At 42.9% G+C, this 27,839-nt stretch overlaps 1 protein-coding gene and 1 non-coding gene across 2 annotated transcripts in view; both read left to right on the top strand.

The window, feature by feature from the left end:
• The window catches only part of Jazf1 (JAZF zinc finger 1), a 306,088-nt gene that overhangs the window by 61,253 nt on the left and 216,996 nt on the right, over positions 1 to 27,839 (top strand). The window lies entirely within an intron of this gene.
• On the top strand, positions 1,886 to 1,992 carry LOC118580975. The gene has a single exon (XR_004944623.1).

Raw genomic sequence — 27,839 nt, 5'->3', positions numbered from 1 at the left:
TGCTTGGGATGACCCTGCTGTGACGAGCTGGGACTTTGTTTCATTTGTTCACACGTGGAGGGGTAATGGAAGACAGGCCTCATGAACATCTCAGGCAGCCATCCCAGCCTGTGTCTTCTTCCATGCACATCTGGTAGGCCCTTTAGATCCAACTCTGGCTCAGCCTCACCATGATTACAGGAACCAATCCCATTTGCAGAAGAAGAGTCCTGAAAGTACCCCAGCTCAGGTCTGGGTCACCAGTTCCTGTCAGACTGACCCAGGTCACTGTGATGAGTTCTGGAATTAGGGTCAGATAATCACATGAGCTGTTGCAGAGGATGTTCCAGATGTGGCGATCTGAGTGGCAGGTTAGGTAGACGATGTCCTGTCCTAGAAGAAGGGGAGGAGAGACGTGAGCCTTGTGAAGTGCTCACATGGCTCAAACATACTTTCAGAAAGGAAGACACAGGTTCCAGATTCCAAATCGGAGCTTAGACTAGTTTCATTTCCCTCAGGTTTTAATAATTCATTGAATTCAGCTAAAATAAAAACCCCTCTTGCTAGCTGCTGTTGGGCCAAAAGTCTTTTATTTCTAAGGTTTTCATGAATGCAAAGAACATGCTTTGGTTTTGAAACCTTTTTTGCTCTGTGTGAATATTGGCACCAGTCCAGCCTGTAGGCCTCAAGCTAGCTTGAAGACAAATTTTGACAGCTTCTACAGTCATGGGATTCAGCCATCCTTAAAGACCAAAACACTGACGGGTGATTACAGGTTGAAGATATAAATTTAATTGTGACATATGGAACTCCTGCCTAAACAGCACCTGCAGAGTGTTTAACCTAATACATGTGGGTTCATACATTTGCTCAGTTCAACAATGTTTTGCTCTGTGTTCTGCCAGATCACGAAAAAGGTGTAAACATGAGACCTTAGATACCTCTGTCTTGGTCTTCTGCTTAGACACAGTATAGACTGGCCTTTCGAGTTTAGAAGACTGAGGAAGCAGGTGAGCAGCAGCTGTCATTTCAGCGCCTGTGATGGGTAGGATGGAAGCTGGGTGGTACTTTCCCTCCTTGCATGTGGGTCACAGCAAAGAGCAGCATTGACACAGACATGGAATATGTGTGAAAACCTCCAGACATCATGCTCCACCTCACAGCTTTGTATATCACTTCCAGACACCACCAGTCAGTTCCAAGTTTTATTTGTAGTTGGGTAGTTGCTATTTTGCACTATAGATACTGTTAATTGTATTTTTATTTTATCACTACCTGGGTGCACCAGCTTCCCCACTTCAGGGGGGCCCACTGGCCAGAGGCAGCTAAGAGAAACCCTGAGTTTCATGTAGACAGGAAGTAAGAGGAGCAGGGAGTCTGTTATCTGGAAATTTGTGGACTTAGGCTTTAATTTGCTAGCATCATTGAGCTCTCAAGAAACTGCAGGAAGCAGAAATAATTGAGAATGTCAAAATCTTGTTAAAAATACCATCATGTGTGCTTGTTTGCAGCATGCACTCTATTCTAAAATTGGAACTCGGCAGGAAAGCTTGGCAAGGACGATACACACTCACAGTGTTCTGTATTTTACTTATCTGAAATCTCAACAACAAAAAAAAAACTTTTTATACTCTCCAGCTGAGAGGAACCATTTTCCAGTTCAGCTTCCTGTTTTCTCTCTTCCTCTTTGTCACAATTCTAATACTATACCAGTTGTCACATACAGACAGAAAGTGAACTCTATCATTGAAAAGTATTTTGTCAGGCTTTATGTTGGATTTCTTCCCCTTTAAACAAATTGTGAAAAATAATATAGTGTCTCCCAAATTGGAAGCTTCTGAAAGGCAATCTGTATTGTGTCTCTCAGTCAAGCTTCTTCTTGAAAGATTCAGTGCTAAGGGCTTTTTGTTCACTGGGCTGTGGGGATCTCTTTCCTCCTCAGCCAGGGCTTGAAGATCATCATCATAAGGACTGCCATGAGTGGACAACCCTGCTTTCACACCTCAGACAATCAAATCGGAGGGGAGAAGGGAAGAAAGGAAGAAGGAAAAAAAAAGAAGAAAGGCCGTCTTACACAAGGGGGCCGTCCCCATGAACAGCTGAAGAGCATCAATTGTCTAAATTCTAGCATGAAACCCAACCATTCACAAAAATCCAAGGTGCTATTTACACAAACATAATAGCATTCATAAAAATCTTATTTTCGGTTGTGACCTTTGTGGGAACTGATGTAACTATCCCCAGATAATGAGAACATATTTTATATATGGTATTGGGCCTAGTGAGTATTTGCCTAGCTAGGGTATACCAGAGATTGATTCTGTTTCTCACACTGTTCAAATAAACTCGAACGCAATACATTCTGGGTGGTTTTTTTTTTTGGGGGGGGGGGTTGTGGTTTTTTTTTTTTGAGCTGAGGACCGAACCCAGGGCCTTGCACTTGCTAGGCAAGCACTCTACCAATCCCAACTCAATACATCCTTTTAATATGATTATTAATGTTTATTCAAAAGAATTGTGACAAAGAAAAATAGGAAGAGAGAAACCAGAATGAGAATTTAGAAAATGTCCAATCTATCTCACTTATAAAAAGTAAAAATTGATTTTTTTATGTGTGACTGGATTAGAATTTAGGAACAAACTCAATGCTTCACATATTATACCTTCAGCCTCAACAGTGATATTTTTAACAAAGATATTAAAGTATGAATATGTATTTGTACCTGCTTAAAATGCAAAAGAACTATGTGAAAACACAATGTCATTTAGAGTCCTGAACTATATGATTATCTGTGACTTAAAATTCAAAAGGCATTAAATAAATAAATAGGTAAATTTGATTAAATTTAAAAAATTTACATGGTAAAAAATATAGTAAAAAAATCAAAATATACAAAAATCTGTCTGTGGAAAGTACGCCTCCAAATGAGCATGAGCACACTCTTCAGGGCAGTAGGAAAAGTGTGGTATATATATTGTGCACCCTAATAAACTTATCTGGGGTCAGAGGACAGAACAACCACTAGATAGACATAGAGGCCAGAAAATGGTGACACACACACCTTTAATTCTATCACTTGGGAGGCAGAGATCCATCCAGATCTCTGTGAGTTCAAAGCCACACTGGAAACAGCCAGGCATGGTGACTCACACCTTTAATCCCAGGAAGTGATGGCAGAAAGCAGAAAGGTATATAAGGCGTGAGGACCAAGAACTAGAGCTAGTTAAGCTTTTAGGCTTTCAACAGCAGTTCAGATGAGTTCTGTTTGGACGAGGACTCAGAGGCTTCCAGTTTGAGAAAACAGGATCAACTGAGGAATTGGCAAGGTGAGGAAGCTGTGGCTTGTTCTGATTCTCTGATCTTCCAGCATTCACTCCAATAACTGGTTTCAGGTTTGATTTTATTAATAAGACCTTTTAAGATTCATGCTACAGAAAAGAGGCCAGTGGCAGGAGCAGATTGTTCACACAAGAACTGCAGTACCATTTTTTAAATCTAAGAAAACATGTTCACCTTTGCACAAAATAAGAGCAATGTGAATTGAAGCTCTGCAGGGCTAGAACTTTTTCTTTTATCTGAAAAATTCTAAGGAATAGCAGTTCTATCACTGACCTGATAGGGGAAGATCTGCACTGTGATTCTCATGAGAACATAGATGGCACCGCCCTAGTGAAGGCAGAGTGGCAGTCCCTGTCGGGATTATATGCAGTTACCTCTGACCCAGTCTGGCACTGGCGTTTTTTTCTGTTGATGTATCTGAATGCTTATAAAATGATACACATAGAAGGTTTTCCATTAGAGCATTGTTTGCACTAGAAAACGTTGGAAGTGATTCAAGTATCCATTAGTAGATGGCTACTTAAATAAACCATGATCCATCTATACAGTGGAACACTGTGTGGCAACTTAAAGAGAGCATGGAAATGCTTTATGCACTGATTTGTGAAGATCTCTAAACAGGGTCATTAAATGGAACAAAGAAAGGTAGGAAACAATGTGTAGGATGCTTCCTTTGATGTGAAAAGGAGCCACAGTTTGACCTTATTCATATCTGCTTATATCTGCATGGAGAAACACAGGGGTGAGGAAGGGTGCTGTCCATGCAGGCTACCACTTGAATGGAGAGCCAATAGAGCAGCTGCTTCTAATGGGTGGCTGGATGGGGGGGGGGCATCATTGTATTTTTTTTGTAATTTTGATATTTTTGAACTGTGTAAGTTATCTCCTAGTCAAAACAAGTTTTTAAAGTCATACTTTAAAAAAAATAATTTCATACATGTTTATGATGTACTGTGATCATATCCATCCTCTATTCACCCTTTCTTATCCCTTCCCTCTCCTACTGACCCAACTTGTCCTTCTCCTACTTTTGTCCTTTTTATTTGTGACCCACTGGGTTTAATTAGATTGCTTGTATGAACATAGGTAGGGAGTTGTTTACTGGAGCATAGGCAGCTTACCAGTGCCTATACCAATGAGGAAAGTTATCGCCTCTCCTCCAGCAGCCATTAACTAACTGCCAGTCACACCTTAGGAAGGGATGGCCACCACAAGCCCTTCTCCCACCCCTGTTGACAGCCCAGTCTTGTGCAGATCTTGAGCAGGCAACAACAGCTGCTGTGGGTCATGAGTGCAATGGCCATGCCTTGTCCAGAAGAGCAGTTCATAGTGCTCTTCCCCATCCTCTGGCTCTTCCATTCTTCCCCACCTACATCCACACTGTTCGGCGGGCCTTAGAAGGATTAATGTAGCTGTTCTGCTTAGGGCTAAGCACAGAACTATCACTTATTCTTAGTATTATGACCAATTATGAATGTCTTCATTAACTGTTGTTGTTCATTGTAAAAAGGAGCATCTCTGCCCAAGGCTGAGAGCAGCACTAATCTATGAGTATAAACAGATATTTAGAATACATCCATTTAGTAAAACAAAAATAGTAGACTCCCCTCAAGGGCCCGTGACCTCTCCAGGCTTTTGGCCAGGTTTACAGAACCAGGTATTGTACTCCATGGTAGAGTAACTCAACTCTAAGCAGAAAGTAGTTGGTTATTCCCCAAACAGTCATGCGACTATCGTACCATAGTCATATCTTGCCTTGCAGGCTGGTATTGTAGCACACAGGTCCACAGCTAAGTAAAACCATGGATGACTTTTCTCTCTCCACAGCCTGCTTAGGTACTATGAACATTAGCCAATTCAGGGGAAGCTCCAAGGCAGTTCCAGCTTGCTTTCTCTTTGTCCTTCAGCTATCATCTAGTTTCTAGTGGGCAACCAAGAGCAATGTCAGTAGCCTGTATTATTTGGGATCCTCTGGGACCCCATGGACAATAATAACTCAGAGGGTGGTAACATGTACCTGGCACTTGAATCTTTTGGAACTTTGGTTAAAAAAACTATGGCTTTGGGCTACAGAAATGGCTTAGCATTAAGGGTATGTACGGTTCTTAGAGAGAGCCACAGTTTGGTCCTCAGCAGCTCTAGGGACATCTGACACCTCTGGTCCCCAGAGTCACATGCACTCACATGCTCATAGCCACACAGAGACATGTAATTAAACAATAAAATAAATCTTAAAACAAAAATATGTTTTCTGGGATGCATTACCCCCTATTCAGGGTACCCCTTTTCAAACATTTTTACCCCTACAACTGTATATTTTTTTTAGTAAGGCCTGGCTTTCTCACACATTCTTAACTTAGGTTAATGCTTTCCCCACACCTTTCCCTCATCTACCTCCACCCGTTGAAGCCTTTCATTACCAGGCAAACCCTTCTCAACATGTTAATGTCACATGAAGTTACATGTTTTTAAACTGCATGTCAGTGGCACACTAACCTAGAATTTACCTGTTTGGACCATGTACTGCAGCTGCCTGACTGGGGTATGTGTGTTCTTTTCCTGAGCTGTGCTGTGGAGGATGGTAACCACTAGGCACATTGGGATAGTGAGTATCCAAACTGTGGCTTGTCTAAACTGAGATGTACTTTGAGGGTGACTGTTTTAGAAAATTTAGTACAAACAGAGATCATAAACTACCTCAGTTGTAATTTTAAAGGTATTGGTTACATGTTAAGTGATAATATTTTGGATTGGGTAACTTAAAATATATTATTGTATTAGTTTAATTTCTTTTTTCTTACTTTATATATGGCTACTAGAACATTTAAAATTACATATGTGGCCTGGTTCTGTGGCTTTCACTTTATTTTATTTGCATAGTGCTGATGTAGTCTCCTGCCCATTCTTAGTGTATCTTCTAGAGTTACTGTAGAAACAAAAGTACAACCCAATAATAATCATGTCATTTCCTGGTTTTAAAAATTACTTTGACTCTCCTCTTTCTTAGAGACCATTGTAACAGTCCAAGACACATCTCCCTTACCCATCCCCACTGCCCTCAACAAAGGCTGCTGTTCTTTCCTCTCTGGACTCCCTGGGCTTCTAAATGGGAGTTTGTTGTTGTTTTAACACCCTGGGCTTTCTGATGCAGCATTACTTCACCTTTGCTCTGGTGCCTGGAAGGCTCCTACTTACCCTGCAAGCCCAGTTCTTATGACTCCGTTGGTGAAGCATTCCTGTTCCCCTTTTCCTCTTCTCCTCAGGCACTGGGCATTGAATTCAGAGCCCCTGTTGTGCTGGGCAAGCACTCCATCACTGAGCTACGCCATAGCCCCGTCCCATTTCCTAGCATCTCCTTTGTCTGTGTTTATACTTGGCCATTTGATACCAGGTACCTTATGAGGCTCCATAGCAGACCCAAGTTCCTCAAAGGCAGAACATGTGCTGTACTCTGTGCTTCCAGATCCTGATACCTCAGGAGACTCTCTAAAAGATCATTAGGAAAATTGGAATTTGTCGTGCTTTGCCCTGCTTGCCTAGCGTAGTTCTATGTGGTCTGTTTACTGAGAAAAGCAAGCTTGAATTTCAGATCTTCCTTGGTTAAGCTTTACACAGACAGCTTCCCCACCACCACCAACAATAAAAACAATGGCAGGCACACTGTGGAGACTACAGGAGCCTGGAGGATGCAGTGGGCTCTAGTTTCCAGGCTGGGGTTAGACTGGAAAGTGAGAGGTATTTGTGTTCAATCCAGACAGCAGATTTCTCCAAGCTGGCCGAGTGCCCATGCTTCCAGAAGGTAAGTGTGTCAGGTGGTGGCTAGGAGGTGGAGGGTAGCCAGATCTAAGAGGGCCACAAGCTGGAATCAGTGAAGTTCCCTGTGGGCTCTCCACTGCCTCTCACTTCTGTGACCCTCTCTGTGGAGAGTTATTCCTCATACTAATCTTCCCATCACCCTTCTCTTCTGCTCCTGTGAATTTAAAGTTTTGCTCAAAAGAGAAATGAGGAACTGGAATTTTGGAAGAATCTCCAACCTTAGCTGGGTAAACTGGAAAGGCCTGTCTTTGCACCCAGATTTTCAGAGGGCTGTTGTGTTGAAGCAGGTTTACTTCTGATAGGAGACACTAGTTATTTCCAGCAGTCGAAGCTGCTTGTGTAGCTCTTGGGCTGAAAAGATATTATCAGCTGACAACTCTTTCTCTAGCATTCCTGTGAGTGCTAGTAGTGTTTTGGGAAATGCTAGGAAAAACAAAACAAAACAAAAAAAAAAAAAAAAAACTGGCTGCTGCTGACCTAATGCTTAGAGTTTAGTCAAGTTGCCTCACAATTCAGTAAAATGCGTTTGGAGACACTCTGCCTTCTAAGTATTACAAGACAGAAGTATGGATATAAGAACCCAGCATTGCCCGGCTCTCAGTGGATTGGAAAACAGGATTTGTAGGAATATAGCTTTTCCTTTGCAGTGGCCTTGTATGGAAGTATCATAAGAGTACACAGAAGGCCAGCAAAGAGTGTGTTGGGCTGCTGTGGTTGCTCTCTAGTGGCTTTGGGTGACAGTTCTTCAGAGACTCATGCCCATTGTGGGGGAGAGGAAAGCAGGGGAAGGAGTCAACACATAGAGAGGCTGCTGTTAGTCCACAGGGATTCCCTCTGCCTCTTTGATCCTGTTTGTAAAGTGAAGATGCATCTTTGCCATCTCTGCGGGGCTGCATTGTTTCCGTACAGTGGCAGAAGCATCTGGCAGCCCTATGTCATTGTTTGCAAGATATTAATTCACTGAAGTAGACTCCCAGTACTTAGAAACCACTACCTTGAATAGCTCCAGAGGGAGAGGAGACCACTTTCCCCTTTCAGGAATATATCCAGATGCCAAAGTCAAGAGTCTCCTGGGCTCAGTTCTTGACATTGTGCTCTCACAGCTGCCCACTATCAAGCTGGCTAAGCTCATGAGAATGATGTTGAGTTTTCTGTTTGATACAGATTTTCATGAATACAGTGTATAAGCACTTCTGTCTCTGGCTGCTCACCCCTACTCAGACCTTATCTACCACCATCCTAAGGTGGACAAGTGGACTCACACTCTGAAGCCTGTTCACCAGATCATTCAAACTAGCAGCAATCCATATTTGGGACTTATTACTAAAAGGCACTGTCGTGCTGGGCATTGGTGGCACAAGCCTTTAATCCCAGCACTAAGGAGGCAGAGACAGGTGGACCTCTGTGAGTTCAAGGTCAGCCTGGTCTACAAAGCAAGTTCCAGTACAGGCTCCAATGCTATAGAGAAACCTTGTCTTGAAAAAAAGAAAAGAAAAAAGAAGGCATTATCATTGTTGCTATAATTAATACTGTCTTAAGTTCACTGTGGCATTAAGTTCACTTCTTTTGTCACGTGATTTTCAAAGTCAAAGAATTGCTGTAAGCTATTGACTTTTGAAGACAGCTTTCCTATATTCAGTTCTGTCTCAGAATAACTTTGTGAACTTCAAGTGTGCCCTCATTAAGTGGCACTTTGCCTGGTTTCTAATAGTACATATTTAAAAGAAGAAACTTGAACAGTTCATCAGCAAAGTGCACATTTCAAAATTGACATCTGGTTTGAATAATGAGGGATATATTTTTGTGCAAAGTCCGATTCAGCAAACGAAGCTAACAAAACTGCCCTACTTTGTGTCAGTGGCATCCCATCCTTAACTGGTCCTTCCTTTCACTTGTCAAGTGGGATGCCACTAAGGTTCCTTTCACAAGTTTCTCTTCTAGTCACAGTTGTTTTAAGTAAATATAAGGCAGCCAGTTATACCACTAGCAGGAAGCAGATACAGTGTTCCCATGATCATAAAATCAAATTTGGGGTATCTCCAGTGACCTTCCTCTACCAGACAAGCCCTTGAAACGAGCAGAGGAAAAGAAGAGCTATAGAAGAGGAGCGACTGAAATGAGGTGTCATGTAGCACCACATTGCTCGAAGCTCAGGATTAAGCAAACATACTAGCAGTAGCATTTAATCAGGAGTCACAGGTACTTAGAGAAATAAGTTCCACCATGGCCCTGAGCCATCCCATCAATAATATGCCTATGAGAACATGCTCAGTATCGTGCACACACACCTAGGAAGTCTCTTCTTCAAGGGAAATATGTTATCATCATCATCATCATCTTCATAATCATCATTGCTACTAGATTTGCTTACCTGTAGATATGTATGCTGAGAGTGGTGCCCTCTAATGCTCACAGAGTGCTTTTAGGTTATCCTTTAGTTTGCCTTTCAGAAAAAAATACCTTAAGATGAATGGGGGTAAGACTCAGAAAGAGGAATACTGGATGTCTTCTTTTATGTATGTAACCTAGATTTAAAATTAAAGAGTGTAATACTTACATTAGGAAAGTAGAAGGCGGGACCAATGAACAAAGAAAAGGAAGAAACTAGGGGCAGAAGCAGGTATGGGGCAGAGTCAAGAAGGGAAAGAATTAAAACAAACCATAAGGACATGTACGTATGAAGATGCCATGATGAAACCCATTGCTTTGTATGATGGCCTTACAAATGGATAAAAGTAAATAAATAACTTCTTTGCTTTAAAAAAAGATGCATAGAGTAGTTTTGTTGTCGTTTTTTGTTTTTCAACTTAATTTCACTAGTAAGGAACCTCCTCAAAGAAGCCCTGTGCCAGCTCTGAAGACTTGAATGCCTGTGGTAGAAAGAGTCAGGTTCTATAGAGATCTGGTATGCAATTCATCATCAACCAAAAGGGTAACCCCGGATTGCACATTCTACCTCAGAAACAACAGTAGAAACTTCACAAATGAAGGAGAGATTCAACAATAAACAAGTAGATAACAAGAGAAATGTCACCAGTCAAAAAATGTGAGCTGTGGGCTGGAGTATATCTCAGGGCAGAGTGTCCCCTAGCCTGCAGAAGTTCCATCTCCCGTATGCACACACCACCTGTAAACATGGAAGCAAATAGCAAGTAGGTACTTTCTGACTTCTGTTTAGTCTTTCTGTCTGTTTTATGACTGGTGAGGGCGTAGACCATTTACAGAACATGTTTACTCAATTTCATCAGTTTAGCTACTTAACTAAACAGAAAAACAGTAAATGATCTACATAGAGGCATTTGATGTAGGTTGAGTCATCAGGAGAAAGGCCAAGATTGACTAGCCATTCCCTTCTTTCTTTAGCTTGCTTTAGTTGTCCACCCTTACAGAGCCCTTGGGAAACTGGACAGAACATCAGGGTAGTGTGTTCATGTTGTGGACCAAACTTCAAGCATTCCTCACCTGCACTTCTCTTCTTATTAATCACCCATTGTGTTTTCTTCTGCTCACTTGGGGAGATTAAGGACAAACAGAAAACTTTCAGATGGGGTTGAAAGGCTCTTGGTGAAGCTCTTGGTCACCGAGAGCATTATTTCAGAAACTAGGGTAGCATGGGACTTTGGCCATTATGGATGTGTGACCCTATCTCCATTTTCCCCAGCATCAGGCAAAGAGTACTATTTCTTCCTTCCTCGGTACTCAAGTCTATCAGTTAAGTTTAAGAATCCTGCAGTCTTTGTTTATTATTATGTTTTAAATTTTCTAATTATATGTTTAATTGAATTTTCCCTCTTGACCATGCTTCTTTTTAGATTCTGACTACTAAGAAGCCAAGATATGGAAGTTTTCCTTTTCAGTCTGTCTGTCTGTTATGCAAGTATTCCACTGAAATACCTAAGAGACTGTGTAATTTAGCCTCACCGCTTTGTGAGAGTCTTTGCTGAGAACTTCTCATGAGATACATTTGTTTCTTGAGACAGGATTTTATACCAGCCTGAGCTACCTTGAATCATCATAGAACGTACGCCAGCCTCAAACTCCTGCAGTCTTCCTTACCTCCACCTCCCTACTACCAAGATTGTATGCATGAGCCACTGTAGTATGCTGCATAGCTCTTCTAACTCAGGCCAAGCAAGAGCCCAGCCTCACATCCCTGAGTCTGTGGGGTGGGAGCGGTAATTTTGTCTTCACTTTTCAGGTCCATTTGGCATTTCACAGATGAGTGGGGAAGAGAGTATTCCATCCTACCTTTCTCTCGTGGCCAATTCCTAAATAGATTTTGACAGAGTAGGGAGTGGAATCCCAATTTCCTGGCCTGTTGACACAGGTGAGTCACCACCATTCAGCTGCTCTGTATTTAAGAAAAGTCACTTTATTTATGCAAGGCTTGGTTTCCTTCAGTGCAAGGTATGTGACAAAGTGCTGCTCTGTGATGTTGAGGATCAGTCAGGTGATCTCATTGGACTGTCACACAGTGACCTGTGCTATCATTCATTACCGAAGAGGCATCTTCACAGGGAGTGGTAGTTGTACACCGTCTGAGATTTGTGGGGCCAGAGCGGACAAATAGGGAAAGGGTGGGCCCCTGTTGAACTTTCCTTGCTCTTTCTTTTCCCCTAACCTTATTGAAATGGAACATGTGTTGACATGTATCATGATGTTCTGACTCGCTAGCTAGCATGTTAAGCACCTCATATCCTTACCATTTTTACATTTTCTGGGGAGAACATCTGAGGTCAGCTCCTTCCTCACAACTCACTGCGGGGCAGTACCAGTGCCTTTAGTCTCCTTGTTGTGCACAGATTCCCCCAGTTGCTCACCTTATGACTGGAGTTTTGACCAGCAGCTTCTGCTCCCATGTTCACAGCCCTGAAAACCACTGTTGTGATCCCACCCTTTGTCTCACTGTCTTCCCTCCTCCTTCTTAGAGGCTGTGTGAAGCTGGGTACGCTTGTATTCATCGGTTTATTTTGTTTTGCATGGTATCTCCTGTCACCCATGCTATACAGATGGCAGGATTTTATTCCTTTTTAAAAATTATTTTAACTTGAAATGCAAAACATTAAAATTGCACATGTTTATGAAGCTCTGTGATACTTTGATAGTAAGATGCTGGATGATGCTCAAATCAAGGTGCCTATATCTATCTCTTTAAGTATTTATTACTTCTTTGTGGTGAAACCATAGAAATTTCTAGCTTTTGAAAATAATAGTGCATTATGGTTATCTCCAATTGCCCTGCTTTGCAGAAGCCCAGCATGACTTTTTCCCCATCTAATTGTTACTTAGTGCCAACCTTTAACTTCCCCTCCCCCATCTCCACTACCCCAATGCTCTCTCTGACCTTTGGTAAACACCATCCTACTCCCCACTTCTGTGAGATTAGTCTTTTTAGATCCCAGCTTAAATGAGATTGTACATACCTGGCTTTCTATGCCTGGTTTATTCCACTTAATATATGGATCTCCCATTTCATCAGTGTCTTTATAAACCTCATTATGTTACCTTTTTAAAATTTTTATAATTTTTTTATTTAAAAAATTTTTTTCTTTCCTTTTACATACCAACCCCTGTTCCCTCTCCCCCCTTCTCTCGCTCCCTCCACCTCCACCACCCTACCCCCATCCCCTCCTCATAGAGGATAAGGCCTCCCTTGGGTACTTAACAGGGGCTGGCATACCAAGTTGGGGCTGAACCTAGACCCTCCCCCAGTATCAAGGCTGAGTGAGGCATAGGGAATGGGGTCTAAAAAGCTAGTTTGTGTACCTGAGATAAGTTCTGGTCCCATTGCTATGAACTTTCTTCATAGCACTGCTTTCATAGCACCTCATAAATTTAGGTATGTTGTGCATTCATTTTGTTGAATTCTAGGAAGTCTTTAATATCTTTCTTTATTTCTTCCTTGACCCAGTGATGATTCAGTTGAGCACTGTTCAGTTTCCATGAGTTTGTAGGCTTTCTGCATTTTGTGTTGTTGTTGAATTCTAACTTTAAGCCATAATGGTCCAATAAGAACACAGGGGTTTATTCCAATTTTTTTTTTTAATCTGTTGAGATTTGTTTTGTTACTGAGTATGTGGTCAATTTTGGAGAACATTCCATGGGGTGCTGAGAAGAATGTATATTCTTTTGTATTTGGGTGAAATGTTCTAGAGATATCTGTTAGGTCCACTTGAGTCACAACATCTGTTAGTTCCCTTATTTCTCTGTTAAGTTTCTGTCTGGCAGACTTGTGCAGTGGTGAGAGAGTGGTGTTGAAGTCTCCCTCTATTAGTGTGTGGGATTTGATATGTGATTTGAGCTTTAGTAATGTTTCTTTTACACATGTAGGTGCCCTAATATTTGGGGCATAAATGTTCAGAATTGAGACTTCATCTTGATGGATTTTTTTTCTGTGAGGAATATGAAATACCCTCCTTTATCTCTTTTGATTGATTTTAGTTTGAAGTCTATTTTGTTAAATATTAGGATAGCTACACCAGCTTGTTTCTTAGGTCTATTTGATTAGAAAGTCTTATCCCAATCTTTTACTCTGAGGTAATGTCTGCCTTTGATGTTGAGGTGTGTTTCTTGTATGCAACAGAAAGATGGGTCCTGCTTTCATATCCATTCTGTTAGCCTGTGTCTTTTTATAGGCAAATTAAGTCCATTGAAATTAAGGGATATTAATGATCAGTGATTGTTAATTCCTGTTATTTTTGGTGGTAGTGTGTGTGTATTTCTCCTCTTTGGGATTTGCTGGTGGGAGGTTATCTATTGCCTGTGTTTTGGTGGTTGGAATTTTCCTTCTAGTACTTTCTATAGGACTGGATTTTTGGAATGTAATATTTAAGTCAGGCTTTGTCATAGAAAGGCTTTGTCTTGTTTTCTTTATCCACAGTGATTGAAAGCTTTACTGGGTATAGTAGTCTGGGCTGGCATCTGTGGTCTCTTAGTGTCTGCAGAATGTCTGTCCAGGACCTTCTGGCTTTCAGAGTTTCCATTGAGAAGTCAGGTGTAATTCTGATAAGTTTGCCTTTATATGTTACTTGACCTTTTTCCTTTGCTGCTCTTAATATTCTTTCATTATTCTGTATGTTTAGTGTTTTGTCATTATGTCACCTTTTTATGCTGGGTAGTATTCCATTATATAGGTTTTCTTCTAAGAAATGTTATTTAGATCTGTTGCTCATGATTAAAATTATGTGTATAAATGTTTTGCCTTTGTGTACCATGTCTGGTATCTTCAGAAGTCAGAAGATGGTGCCAGATCCTCTAGAACTAGAGTTAGAGCCAGTTTAAGATGCCATGTTGGAGCTGGGAATTGAATCCTGGCCCTCTTGCAAGAACAACCAAAACTCTTAAGTGCTGAGGCATTTCTCCAGCACTGTATTGCCTGGTTTCAATCTTATAATTTGGGAGTTTGGGACTATCAAATTGTTCTAGCTCTTATATTCAAATGACAGAATGACTTCTTCCTTTATAATTTGAGAGACCGTCATTTCTTTCTCCTGCCTGAATTCTGTGCTCAGGATTTCCAAGTATTATATTGAATTAAAGTGATGAAAAATGGGTACCCATGTCTTCTTTCAGGCCTTAGAAATCTTTTGGTACCCTCCACTATGGCTTTAACTATATACTTTCAATATACATCTTTCACTATGTGGAGGCATTTCCCTCATTTTATACATGTAGCAATTAAGTGTGTAGACCATCATTTCTTCATCCATTCACCCTTTGTCAGTAATGTTGGACTGAGCATGAATACCTCCTCAAGACAGTGACTTGGTTTTCTTTTGCTATATACCCAGAAGTTATCTACATCCAAATGACATAATATGATAGACAGTTCTGCATTTAATTTTTAGGACCCTCCATACTGCATTTCATAATGACTGTAATAATTGATATTTCCACAAACTGTACAAGAGAGAGGCTGTTTTTCATCACAGTGCCTGGGAGATGATCAGATCAGTGAGATGCTGAGTAAGTAAATCTTAGAGGAACTGAAAAACTGGCAGAGAAATGTAAAGACTGTGCGGGCTGGCTTGATTACAGAGGAAGATGAGCTTAGAAAACAAGAAGTGTGGGTTCTCATGCCAAGATGTGATGGAAGAAGCATCCCAAGGAGGCTCCTGCTTAGTGCTCTGGAGACTAAATAAATTTGTCATTGCTGGAAAGGTAAACATAAAGAGAGGTCAGAGAGTTAATCCAGTCAGTAAATTAACCAGGCCTGAGCATGAGCATGTCAGCTAGGAAAAGTGATGCTGAGCATGGTCTCTGGCACAGAGTAAGAACTGAACATGTCCATTGATTAAATAAACGGACACAGTAAAGATGGTATATAACCAGCTGAAGAGTCAAGGCTGTCTCCTGAGTTAATTATCACTCTGACTTCAGCAAAAGTCTGTCTTCTGAAGAGGAGTTACTGCATTCTACCCACTGTTTCATTTACTGGACCTTCACGCCCAGGAGGTCATATTTCAACCATACAGAGCACATTCTTTTCCAGCTCTGGGAAGTGAGACATGCCTGGATGAACTGCTGTAGATATGCCTTTACCCTTGTGTTCTTTTGATTTAATAAGTCGCCTCCATGAAAATGTTTAGTTATGTCTTGGGATATGGAAAGCAGAGTATTCATTCTTTGCCAGCACACTAAATTAGATATGAATGTCCAGTAATAGAAATGGTGACTGTTTATTCTTTCCTTGGAGCCACGATAGACTGACGTTTTATTTTGGTAAGATCATGTCCTATGAGGTCATCACATCCTTTATTTCTGCACCTCAGACTGACAACATTTTACTTAGTGGTCTCTGGCTTAGGCTGCCACTTGGGTGACTTTTGACTTGAGAAGCCAGCTGAGACACTGGGTCCTCATTCGTGACTTTCTGATGTAGTTTGTGGGACACATCTCTGGGCTTCATGTATTCAGAATGATAAACCCAGAGGTTACAGAATACAGGAACATCCTTGGCCTTCTCAGCACTTGACTGTAGGTCAGATGACCCCGTGGCCAGTACTATACTTTATGTTCTCTACAGGTGACTTGGCTGGGCTTCTGCATGGCTTAACATTTGCAGAGTATGCACATGCTTTTAAAAATACACAAAAGTACTTCAGGAGACTGACTGTAAAACCATATGGGATGAAAAGTGCCTTCAGACACTAGTGAGAGTGTGGGTTGGTTAGTGTTTAGGAGCAGATTAAAAAGTACACCTGTAAGACAAGATTTAGGTGACAGATTCATTCCATGTTTGCAGCTGAAGCTGTTCGGAACTGCTCAAAGTTTAGATGCTGCGGCTAACGTTATAAGTTCATAGTCACCTCTGTTCCAGGAATAAAGCAACTGAGACAGAATTCAAGGAACTTAACAAACTCAGGAACTCTCAAGAACTAAGGAAGTCCTGTGAGTTTTCTAGGTCCTTCAGGCCCAGCTTTATGTGAGTCCACCAAACCATAAGACCCCTGTGGAAGTTAAAAGTATAAACAAGAACCTGTGTTTCCAAAATCAATGGAATTCAGCCTCCTGTCATATGTAGCTCAGTATTTTGTGCTGGAGTGCACACATGGTGCTGGAGCTGAAAGGAGTATTTACATGAAGCCTGTCAGAGGCATGCTTGGTATGAACACCGTAAGTGATTTACCTCACTGATTTGTTTAAAATTCTCAGTCATATTCTAAACTGACGTAGCTTTTATTTGCCAGATTTCCTTACAATGAAGGGAGCAATGGCCACATGACAAATAAAATAAAGGTACTGCGCTCAATCCTCATCAACAGAGGTCCATCATGGCATGTTAAAAGGTGATTCCTTCTAAAAGAAAGCCTGGATGTAGAATGCAGTAGTTACATGTCTCAGTCCCTGTGTCTCCCAAGAATCAGGTGTTGCCTTCTAGCACCACAGTTCTCTTGATTGAGGCATGTTACAGCCTCTGCAATGACACTCACAAGCCAAATGTGTGCCTGCAGGATGAGTAGCTGTAGAAGCATGTGGGAGCTGGGAATTGAATCACAGTTGAATATGGGGTCCTCTTGTGATTCCTTTCAGACCTTCCTTTGTATCTTTTTAAAGAAATATTTTTATTCTTTTAGAATTTCATATAGTGTATTTTGAGCATATCTCTGCTTCTCTCCCATGTCCTCCCATAACCACCTTCTCTACCGTTTATCCCTTCCCGTACAACTTTTCTCCTTCCCTCCCTCCCTTGCTTGCTTTCCTCATTGAGCTCAGTTTGTGTTGCCCAGCTGGTGTTGGAGCAGAGCCTGCCCTGGAGACAACTTATCAGGAGTCTCCTCCTTGAAGAGCACTGACTCCCTAAGCTAGCAGCTATTTTATGCTGGAATCCCCAGCTGTGCCCTATAAGATAGTCTTACAGTTGGGTAAGCCACACTGTACAGTATACAATACATGGATAAATAATGTGTGCTCTAGCACATAGCATGGCCATGTGCCTCTGAGGGAAGTGTGCCTAACATGTGACTCATAGCAATCATTAAGGTTGGAAAGCTGGGGGTGCAGAAATACCAGATTCGCTGTGTTTTAACTCACTGTTGTGATTACAGACAACATGTGGTTCTGTGAGCTCTATGGGGACAACTGTGGTTGTCCATAGAGTTGAAGAAACTGATTGTTTCACATCACACCACTAAACACTGTGCCTCAATGCAGTACTGAAGGTGCAAGCTTCTGTACAAATCACTTTGGTATTGTAATATTTCCAGGTAAATGGACCACACAGAACCATTACTAGCTTTTAGATTAGAGGGCTGTCCATGTCCCAAAAGTGGATTGTGCTGTTAAGATTTTGTTTTGTTTTTTTCATTTTAGACAGGGTTTCTCTGTGTAGCCTTTGCTGTCCTGGAACTCACTCTGTGATCCAGGCTGGCCTCGAACTCAGAGAGCCTTCTGCCTCTGCCTCCTGAGTGCTGGGATTAAAGGCGTGCACTACCATGCCATGCTGCCATCTAGTTTTTAATTCAAGACAAAATCAAGTGTTTCCCAGAATATTATACACACAGGTGTGCGCGCACGCACACACACACACACACACACACACACGCACGCGCGCACACACACACACACGCGTACACACACACACACGCGTACACACACACACGTGTACACATGCACACACACACACCCTCACACACACACACACACACACACACACACACACACACATACGCGCACACACACACACACGCGCGCACGCACGTACCCTCACACCCTCACTTGGTAAATTCTGTCCACATGCTAGGAACCCCATCCAGCTGATGTCCTGATGCTTTTCTTAGGGAAGTCCTTCATCCCACAGGGGTTGGCAGGAGAAACTAAGCAATGCCAGTAAGGGGCTGGGAGCCTCTACCTTCTGCTTTCACATTCTTAAGTGTGTGTCGAATTTGTTCAGAGATAAGGTGCCTCTAGAGGAAGTCTACCCTGACTTCTTTCCCAGGACACTGGCCACTCTGCTTACAGTGCTTCACATACAGGGTGCCAGGTGTCATCTACAGTTGTCTGACATGTGCCTTCCATGTATCTAAAGTCTCTGTACCTATTCATAAAGGAACCCTTTCCCTTCTATCTTCCCTTCTATACATGCTCCCTCAACAGTCAAAACTTTCAGAAGTATAATGACGTTTCATTTGCTCACTTTGTCAGTATTTTGGGCAAGCTCACAGACACTGATCTAAAACCAGGAGTCTGGGGCTAGAACATAGCTTAAGGGAGAGTGCCTACTGGGCATGTACAAGGCTCTGGATTCCAGTCCCATCACTGCAAGAAGAAAAAAACATAAAGCCAGAGTTTATGTACGGATTGTAGTTAATAAAAATACTCTTGTGTCTTGTTTTAGACTTCCCAGTTTCAATTTATTTTGAATTTGACTTTTGAACTAAAGTATTACTCTCATTTACTGAGACTGATGGGTTTCTTCACTCATCCTCTCTTCAGAACTCGCCTTTTTCCCCTTTTAATAAGTTGGGAGTGTGGAACATACTGTCCATTTCTCTTCTTCCAGCATTGGACTTCAGACCAATTAACAGAATAAAACAAGTATCTTTAAAAAGCTTGACTTTAAGTACTTGGATGTATGTCATGAGAGCCATTAAAAAGAACACAGTGTTTAGTGTGTCTCTTTTCCTAGCAAGCACAAACACCTCCCTTGGCTGTTTCAAGATTAAGGGAAGTACATCTGTGAGCTCAAACAAACAAACAAACAAAAACCAAATCATATCACTTTGTAGGAGGGAAGGCCCCTTTCTTGTTTGCTGATTGTATTGTTGTCCCTTGGTAGCTTTTAAAAGTATACTTAAAAACTGCCCATCTTGTATACTTCTTCTCCCCTGCTCTGGTGAGGTTCCAAAGATTAGATTTAACCTTTCCAAACTGGAATCGTTAGCTGTAAACAGTGCATTTTAGTCTTTCTCTAAGTCTTGAACAGATCAGGATAATTTCATACAATTGTTTTTGGTCAAGTTGAGTACAATTTCTTCTTTTAAAATTTCAACCCCTTTAGTATCGAAATTTGCTTTGGAATTCTGGCTTTAGGATAAAAGACAAGATATTAGACTTTTGGACTAAGTCCATTATAATCTTTAAAAAGTAATAGGAAGATATCCATCCCACAATACAAACAACCCCCAGAGCATCCTGAATCATGTTGACCAGTACATATGTCAGCAGTAACAGAAACTCAGGAGAAAATATTTCTAGCAGACCTCAGTCCTTGTCCTAACTTCACCCTTTTGCTTAGTGTCTCATGGCTGCCCGTCTGGCCCCAGTGAGAGACAGGCCACCTGGTTGTGTGGATAATTCCAGAAGAGATGGAAGGCAGGACTCTCTGGTGCATAGAGGATAACAGCGGCTCCCTTGGGTCTTTTTCCTTCTCCTCTGAGGACTAGATGAAGTTCTGTGTTTATCATGTGTCTTGCAAACTAGTCTGTAAGCAATGTTAGCTATGGCTATTACCATTGTTATTGCCTGCCATCTGTCATCATTACATGCTTAATCACAAATTCGCCACTTATTGCCAGCCCGTACCTGAGTTTGAAGGAACTTGAATCTAGGTGTGCTTTGGTGAAAGGGTGTGTGTAAGAAAAAACAAACATGCTCCATTGTAGAGCAGATGGATGCTCTATGAGGAAGGCTCTGTGAGAATGTCATCTGAGAGGGTCTATGCCCCTGCCAGGTGCTTTTCCAGGATGAGGAGGGCAGAGCTGATCCCTTTACTTGGGAACATGCAGTTTAGGAATTGCAGCACAACAGCACAGCCTGGGTGGCCTATACAGCCCACATTCTTGCCATCTGGATACAGGGATAACCTCGCTGGAGGGCCAGCAAGTTCAGTTCCTAGTGAAAGCCCGCTGCCTCGGGGGCTAATGGCTTCTGTCCCTCCAGGACAGAGGGTGGGAAGGACTCAAATCTCTCTTGAAATGCTCATTGGAATATTAATCCCATTCCTAAAAGTCTACCCTCATAGCCTACCCCTTAAAGACTTCTCCAGATCATCCCAAGTGTGATTATTGCAGCTCCAGCATGAATAATGGACAGCAACAGACTTTCAGCTCATGGCAGGAAGCCTTGGTTTTCTTGTGGCTAGAGACATATGAAGAGGAGGTTTTCAAGCTAAATATTATAATATTGTTGGCTTTGGTGTGACTGAACAGTCAGCTGAAGCTCACTGAGAAAGGGATCATTTCAGTTGAGACCTAGGGAGAAAGCCAGATGGAGGCTGGGGAAGAGGGAAATATCCCGGCATATGTGCAGGATGATCCTGAGCCTACACCAGGAAGAGCTAAGTGCATTCAGGACCACCAAGGCCTTTCTCACAGCTGCAGGTAAGGATGGAGAGAGAGGAGGGAAGTGGGCAGTGGCAGCCATCCCTAGGAGAAGAAAAGGAAGCAGCAGCAAGACATGGAGGGGCAGGGTGGCATCGTGCTTGTATTTTAGAGAGATCACTGGCCACGCTGTGTGACTTGACTGGAGGGAAGGAAAGTCGAGGCAGGGAGACCAATTGAGAAGAGCTTTGAAAATTCCAGGCGAGAGGTGATAAAGGCCTGGACCATGTTAGAGAAGATAAACCACAAGGCGTCACATCCACGCACATTGTGCTCACGGCCTCAATCCCTGAGGACTTTGCCTAGATTGACTCATTTCATCCTCAGAAGTGTCTTTGGGTGAGGACTGTGTTATTTCTCTTGGACAGATAAGAGCAGGAACAATGTGTCCAGTCTCATAGTTGTAAATTACAAGGCCAGGATTTGAGCCCAGGTAAATTGTGTTTGACCATGATGCCCATTGATCCAATTTGAGATGTATTCATGAGCAGAATGGACAGACCTTGTTGATCTTGAGGGTTGACAGTGAACCAAGGTGAAACCTAATTCAGGCAACGAGGTGCACAGTAGTCACCTGGACCAAAATAGGGAAGATGGAGATGCTGAGAGAAACATTCCCACCATGCCTGATTAATGGTTCTTAGGGACCTAAAGAGGAAGCCAGAGCAAGGCTGGAGAACAGGAAATTCCAGCACAGGGGCAGGAATATATTCTGATGAGTATATATTTATTGAAACTAGTAATGCTAAACACAGATGAAGTTCCTCAAAGGCAGAAGAGGGCCCTGAAAATCAGGAAGTCGAATCCAAGGGAAACCGGGCCTGAGTGGCTGGAAGCCGCCCGGCAATGTGCACACAGAAGCCAGTGGATGGTGGGGTTCCAGGAAGGGCTGGCCGGCTGGCACTTTGTTTGGTGGTGGCTAGAGCCATTTCATAGGCTTAGTGGATGTGAAGACAGGAGTACAGTGACATGGACAGGACTGGGAAGGGATGGGAGCATCTGAGGGATCCATGTAAAGCCACGTGAGAGATGGTTTTGATTCCTATGGGCAGGGATGGCTGCCAGAGTGGCCACTGGAGCACTTGAGGCTGCTAAGGATGCAGTTCTGTTGGATTGGATGGCTGGCTCTATGGAAGCCCATTACCGCAAGTAGGAGAGCAGACCAATATGGACATTCTTGAGAGTGGGCTAGTGCATACCCCAAATTCTACAGTGTTGCTGTGTTTCTGAGTGCATTTTCCTAGTAGCTTTATGTGCTGGTTTTCCCATTTCCATTTCCCCCCTCTCTGGACACACAGTATAGGTGCACTTCCAGCTCTGGCTGGGGTGGGGGTACACAGTTGCTGTGCACCTATGTATTTGTGGGCTTCTCGGCTAGATGGAAAGGTTGACACTTGGTTCACGTAGTGACTGTATCAGGAAAGCTGGGTACATATAGTTGGTTCTGCCCATGAATTCCAAGTAGGAAGTAACATGTGCCCCTCTGTTTCTTTGGAGTGGTAGTTGATGATGCTAGTGGATGATTTGTCTGCTTGCCTCTCTAAAAGAGGACAAAATCCCTTGACCAACAGTGTTGGTCACAGCCCTGGACTTGGGAGGGGGCTGTATCCTCAGAAGAACTCAGCCTACCTCAACCCCATGTCTGTCCTCTGCTTGGTCACAGCTTGATCATATGATGTGGCACAGAGATTAAGATCTTAAGCTTGGGAACTAAGTGACTGCATTTGATTCCTGACTTTGTCACTTAGTAGTTGTATGACCTTAAGCAAAATGGTCGATTCTTTCCCTCATAAACAGACTTAGTGATCAATAATGGAACTACCTAGTGGAATGGTTTTTAGTGTTTGCTGGGTAAAGTAACAAAAGCTGTAGGAGAATGTGAGGCCTCCATCAACAGACAGGGAGTTGTGAGCCTCCAGCATGGCTAGGGACTGGGGTGTCTGCCCATTGTATCTGAAACACTTGTACATCTCAGCCTGTCAGCCTGGGACCCAGGCTAGGGACTGGGGTGTCTGCCCACTGTATCTGAAACACTTGTACATCTCAGCCTGTCAGCCTGGGACCCAGGCTAGGGACTGGGAGTGTCTGCCCACTGTATCTGAAACACTTGTACATCTCAGCCTGTCAGCCTGGGACCCAGGCCAGACATGCCTGAGCAGAAGCACCGTGTCCTGATCTTGGTTAAAGAACATTGTTAAGTCAGCTATGGGACTCATGGGTCCTCAGATCTAATCTCCTTATGACATGGTCCCACATGCACACAACCTTCCAGGCCTCTAGCTGTCTACCTGGTTCCTGGCTCCCCAGTCCCCAGCCCCACTGAGCTCCCACAACCCCACCTCCTCCCAAAGGCATTAGACAGCCTGGTTTCTTTTGCTCCATCCTTCATAAACATCCAGTTCTAGAACGCTGCCATTTACTTTACCTCAGGACAGAGTATATGAAGTCAATATACTTCTGTTGTTTGCTCCATTGTGTCAGCGTGTTACTTCATCTATTTTAGGAAACAAGCTCCAGGCAGGGATTTGGTGCACCTCACTTACACAGGGCTTAGCAAATGCTCTGTGGAATTAAAGACACCTCATAAATGCTCTTGACTGTTGAATGATGCTGTAATCGTTTTAATGGAGGCTGGTATTGTATGTGTTTAAACAAATGGCAACTTTTCCAGCAACATTCTGGCAAATTAGCAGCTTCTAAATTAAAAGAGTATTTGCTTAGAAATTAAATTGTGTGAACTGTGGCAGCATGCAGGATTTATTGCTGAGCTGATTTAGGCGGAGGCCAGAATGCAACAGTAGAAGCCAAGGCTGAATTGTTTGCCACATTTGTCTGTTTTCTGAAAAGGTGGTTGGCATGGCAGGAATTGGATGGGTAAGGAGGGCAATTTAAAGGTGGTGTTGTGAGTTTAATGTATATTTTAAGGAGTTAGTTTAAAAAAAAAAAAAACCCTGTGTATTGGCTTAACAGATGTGATTTGGCACCACAGCTTCCCACACATGTGCCCTTTTCATTAGAAATGTGTGCCTGATGTGGTACAGATGGTATTGGAGCTGCTTGGTAATATTTTCCACAACCTGTTTTTCGTAATTAGTCTTGAATTTGCTGCTTCAAAAATACTGGGTTCTTTTCAGGCAACTTAGTAAACCGAGAGCATGAAATGTGCTTCCTTCACCAGCAGAGGGCAGTATAAGCTAGCCGTTTATCCCCAGTCAGCTTTCTAATGCCGTGTGTTGCTAGAACAGGGAGCTAGAACGCTTGTCTAGGTGTGATTTGAGATTTGCTTTTGAGAAAGAAATTAATTGAAAATGAAAATGTTTTAAAACATTCTCTTAATGTCCACTTTATCAAAGAAATAAAATTTCCAGAACAGATTTGTAGTTTTGTCTTTATTGATTTATTGTTTATTCTTGATTTCTCCATCTGTAAATATACATAAATATAGACTGTGTAAGTACTTCATTCACGCACTTATAAGACACGCTATTTCACGTGGTCGGTGGACAGCAAGGCTTTCACTTCCTTTCCTTTCTTTTCATGACAAGGGAACAAAACAAAGGCCATTTCTGAGTGTTATGGTCAAGTGAGTGTGAACTGAAGGGGTTGGCACTGAAGGTGTCTGCTCCTGTTATGAGCAGCTGTGCGTCGGCCACAGTGTCGCCTTTTACGTGGGGCTTTTCTTACCCCGCTTGGCTGCTTTGCCGGCGCTGTGGACCACTCATTGTCCATAGCGGCTGCAGGGACCCAGTAGGGCTTGCCTCCCTTCTCTCTTTGCGCCTCCTGCGCATTCTGCACCCTCTGCCGTTGAGTGCCTCTCATCTTGATCTCCCTGGGCTGTGGTCGGAATGTTTATGACCACCCCCCCACACCCCCCACACCCCACACACACACGTGGTTCATATGCTTCAGCCTTGGAGAAGACACCTGCGAGAAGATGGGAAAGGGTAAATGAGACCAGCTCTTTGTGTCTTGTCCCGATGCTTCAAGTAGTGGCACCCAGGGCTGGCAGGTGTGGCCTCCATTCAGGGGAACGTTACGGGTCTGTATTGATGGAAAGGGGGGGAGGCATAAATATTGGTTGGGTGCTAGCTGTGTGATTTTTGGATTTATTTTTCTTGACTAGAAAAAAAGAAATGTCGTTGCCATGGAGTAAGCAGATAGAAGAACTTCTACCTCTATTTCAAAGGATGGTGTAGCTGATTTCTTTATATACTGTCTTAAAACATCTGGAACACTTAAGTTTCTTTCTTCCTATTCTAAGACCTGGAGACATTTGTCACAGTCAGTGGTCTTATTTATGTGTTTTCATGATTGTTTTCTGTCTCTTGCCATACAGAATATAAGTTCCCATAGGGCCAGGACCCCGCTGTGGACTTGACAATCATGAGATGCTTATCTCATATTCCAAGACTTGTGAATAAATATATGGAAGGTGGAAGGGGAAGATTGGTTTTACTGAGCACTAGATTCATTCTGCTCCCTCTGGCTTCTGGAACCCAGCCCCTTTTCTCGTTTTCAGGATCCATCCTAAAAGAAAACCATATTGTTGGCTTGTTTGCAGGCATTGCCACAGGGAGGCACTGTAGCATTTGAAAAGTAGGCAGACACCCCACAGCCCATAGTATTTGGTCCATTTCCTCGGAAGGGGCAATGTCTGGCGAATTTAATGTCAGCACACTGAACTCTGCTTGGTAGACCTCGTTGAGTCTTTGCAACATGAAATGGTCATAGACCAATGCCAGTACACTGACAAGAAGATATCTAGGATGTGACTGATCAAGAAAGAATCAGGTTGTCAGAGGATGACATTTGAAGTTATTCACTCAGTAATGTTTTATTTGTTTACAGCACCAGAGCCCAGCTAATGCTGGGACTCAGGAGTAATGAGTGGCAGTGGTCTTGAAGCAGCCGCTAAGGCTACCTCTGAAGCTATGTGCTTTCTTGTGTTCTTCGTGCACATTGCGGCTGGATCAGGCTTCAGTGGAAATTCTTCAAGGGCCTGTTTTAATGAGATTAGAATCGTATGGAGTTATGCAAGTGAGGGATCATCCTGGCTGTGAGGGAAAAGTCCCTGTGTAGTCTGAGCAGCCCCCTCCTTGTCTTCTGAGCGGACAGTGCTGCAGCAGAGCTCAGGCTGCTGTGTGTTTAACCAAGTCAGAGCTGACATGGGGTCTGTGTCAGGGTGGGGGAGGGTTCTGTTCTGATACTGGGTGCTATGATTCTTTGCCTTTTCCCTAAAATGGGACATCAGAGTTTAGATCTTTGTTGGCAGGTTTTAAAAAGGAGTTTGAGAGGGCTGCAGAGATGGATCAGCAGAGATGGATCAGCAGTTAAGAGAACCAGGATTCAATTCCTAGCTCCATTGTAGCATCTCATAACCATTTGTAGCTCCAGTTCCATGGCACCTGTCAGTCTTCCAGCCCCTTCAGACATCAGGCACACACATGATGCATAGGCATATATGCAGGCAAAACACCAATGTACATAAAAATAAATTTAAAATAAAAAGTAATTTGAAATTAATTAAAATTGATAGTTTAAATATTAGTTCCTATCCATTCAGTGTTCTTCATAAACAGTACAACAGTCTTAGATACACAAGGCTATACAGACATGTGGTGGCCCACAGAGGCTTCCTAGTGAGGTCAGAGAGTCTGGGCTTGCTTTCCCCAGCAGGGCTGCATAAGGAGATGATTTGGTCATGGGGTGTTTACCAGGTGTGTGGAAGGGTCTACACTTGGCTGTATGGTGTGCTTTGATCTTGCAAGGGGGAAGATCTGGCTAAGGCTCCCATAAACAAGGGCCAAAAACTGGCATTCAGTATATTCTCAGGAACTCGGAGTTCAAGGTTCTGATGGACTTGCTCCTGAGGTTCTGATGGGCTTCTTCCTGGCTCCTGGGGTTCTGATGGGCTTCTTCCTGGCTCTCGGGGTTCTGATGGGCCATTTTCCTGGCTTTCAGGTAGCAGTGAAAACTCTGCTTACTGGGAGGGCAGAGAGAGAGAGAGAGAGAGAGAGAGAGAGAGAGAGAGAGAGAGGAAGTAAGCTCCCTCTTATCTCTTCTTATAAGACTAGGAATCCTCTCGAGTGTGGACTTCACCCTCCTGTGCTCTGCCAAGGCCATCATCTAAGATATCATCTGCATTCCGAAGAGGGGGAAGTGTCTCATCCATATGGCCTTTCTGTTAATGTAAGATTGTGAAAACTGGGCAGTGTGTCAGGAAGAAGCAAAAACTACTTAGATTCCTTTAAGTCTTCATAAGTATTCATACTGTAGCTATTGCTTTCTCTCCAGTTTGCATCGTTTTCCCACATCGCTTACTGGTAGGTAATGGGATAATAGGGAATAGCCACATGGGAGATTGTGACATGGGTAGTATTGTTGTTCTTGCTAAAAAATAGTGGTGGATGAAAATATGTTTAGTATGTACAGTTCTGATTGTGTGACCAATTTCCTAGCTTAGAAATGTTAATAAAATTTTATAAGAGAAAAAATTGATATGAAATCAAACCCCTTAATGTAAGAATGAACTAATCCTTCCACTAACAGGGTTGGCTCTATTGTGCTGACCTGGCAAGGTGCAGGGCCTGCTCTCCCAAGTGTTGCAGCTGGTGGGAGTTGGAGATGGGTCTCCCACACTTCTGACCACATCACATCTCAACCCCCACCAGCTGCAACACTTGGGAGAGCAGGCCCTGCACCTTGCCAGGTCAGCACAATAGAGCCAATCCTGTTAGCACAGGTGTGGGTGAGCCAGCCCCAAAGTTGTAAGCATGGGAGCATTGTCCCCATTTCACATCTGGCAGACCAACCCTACAGCTGCCCAGGTCCAGACTCAAGTATAAGACTTGGCCCACCCCATCATCCATCTATGATCTACTGGA

This window comes from Onychomys torridus, chromosome 3 (genome assembly GCF_903995425.1).
Source record: "Onychomys torridus chromosome 3, mOncTor1.1, whole genome shotgun sequence".
NCBI classification, from domain to species: Eukaryota; Metazoa; Chordata; class Mammalia; order Rodentia; family Cricetidae; genus Onychomys; species Onychomys torridus.
Note: the sequence above shows the minus strand (reverse complement) of the source record. Positions and strands in the feature narration are given on the sequence as shown.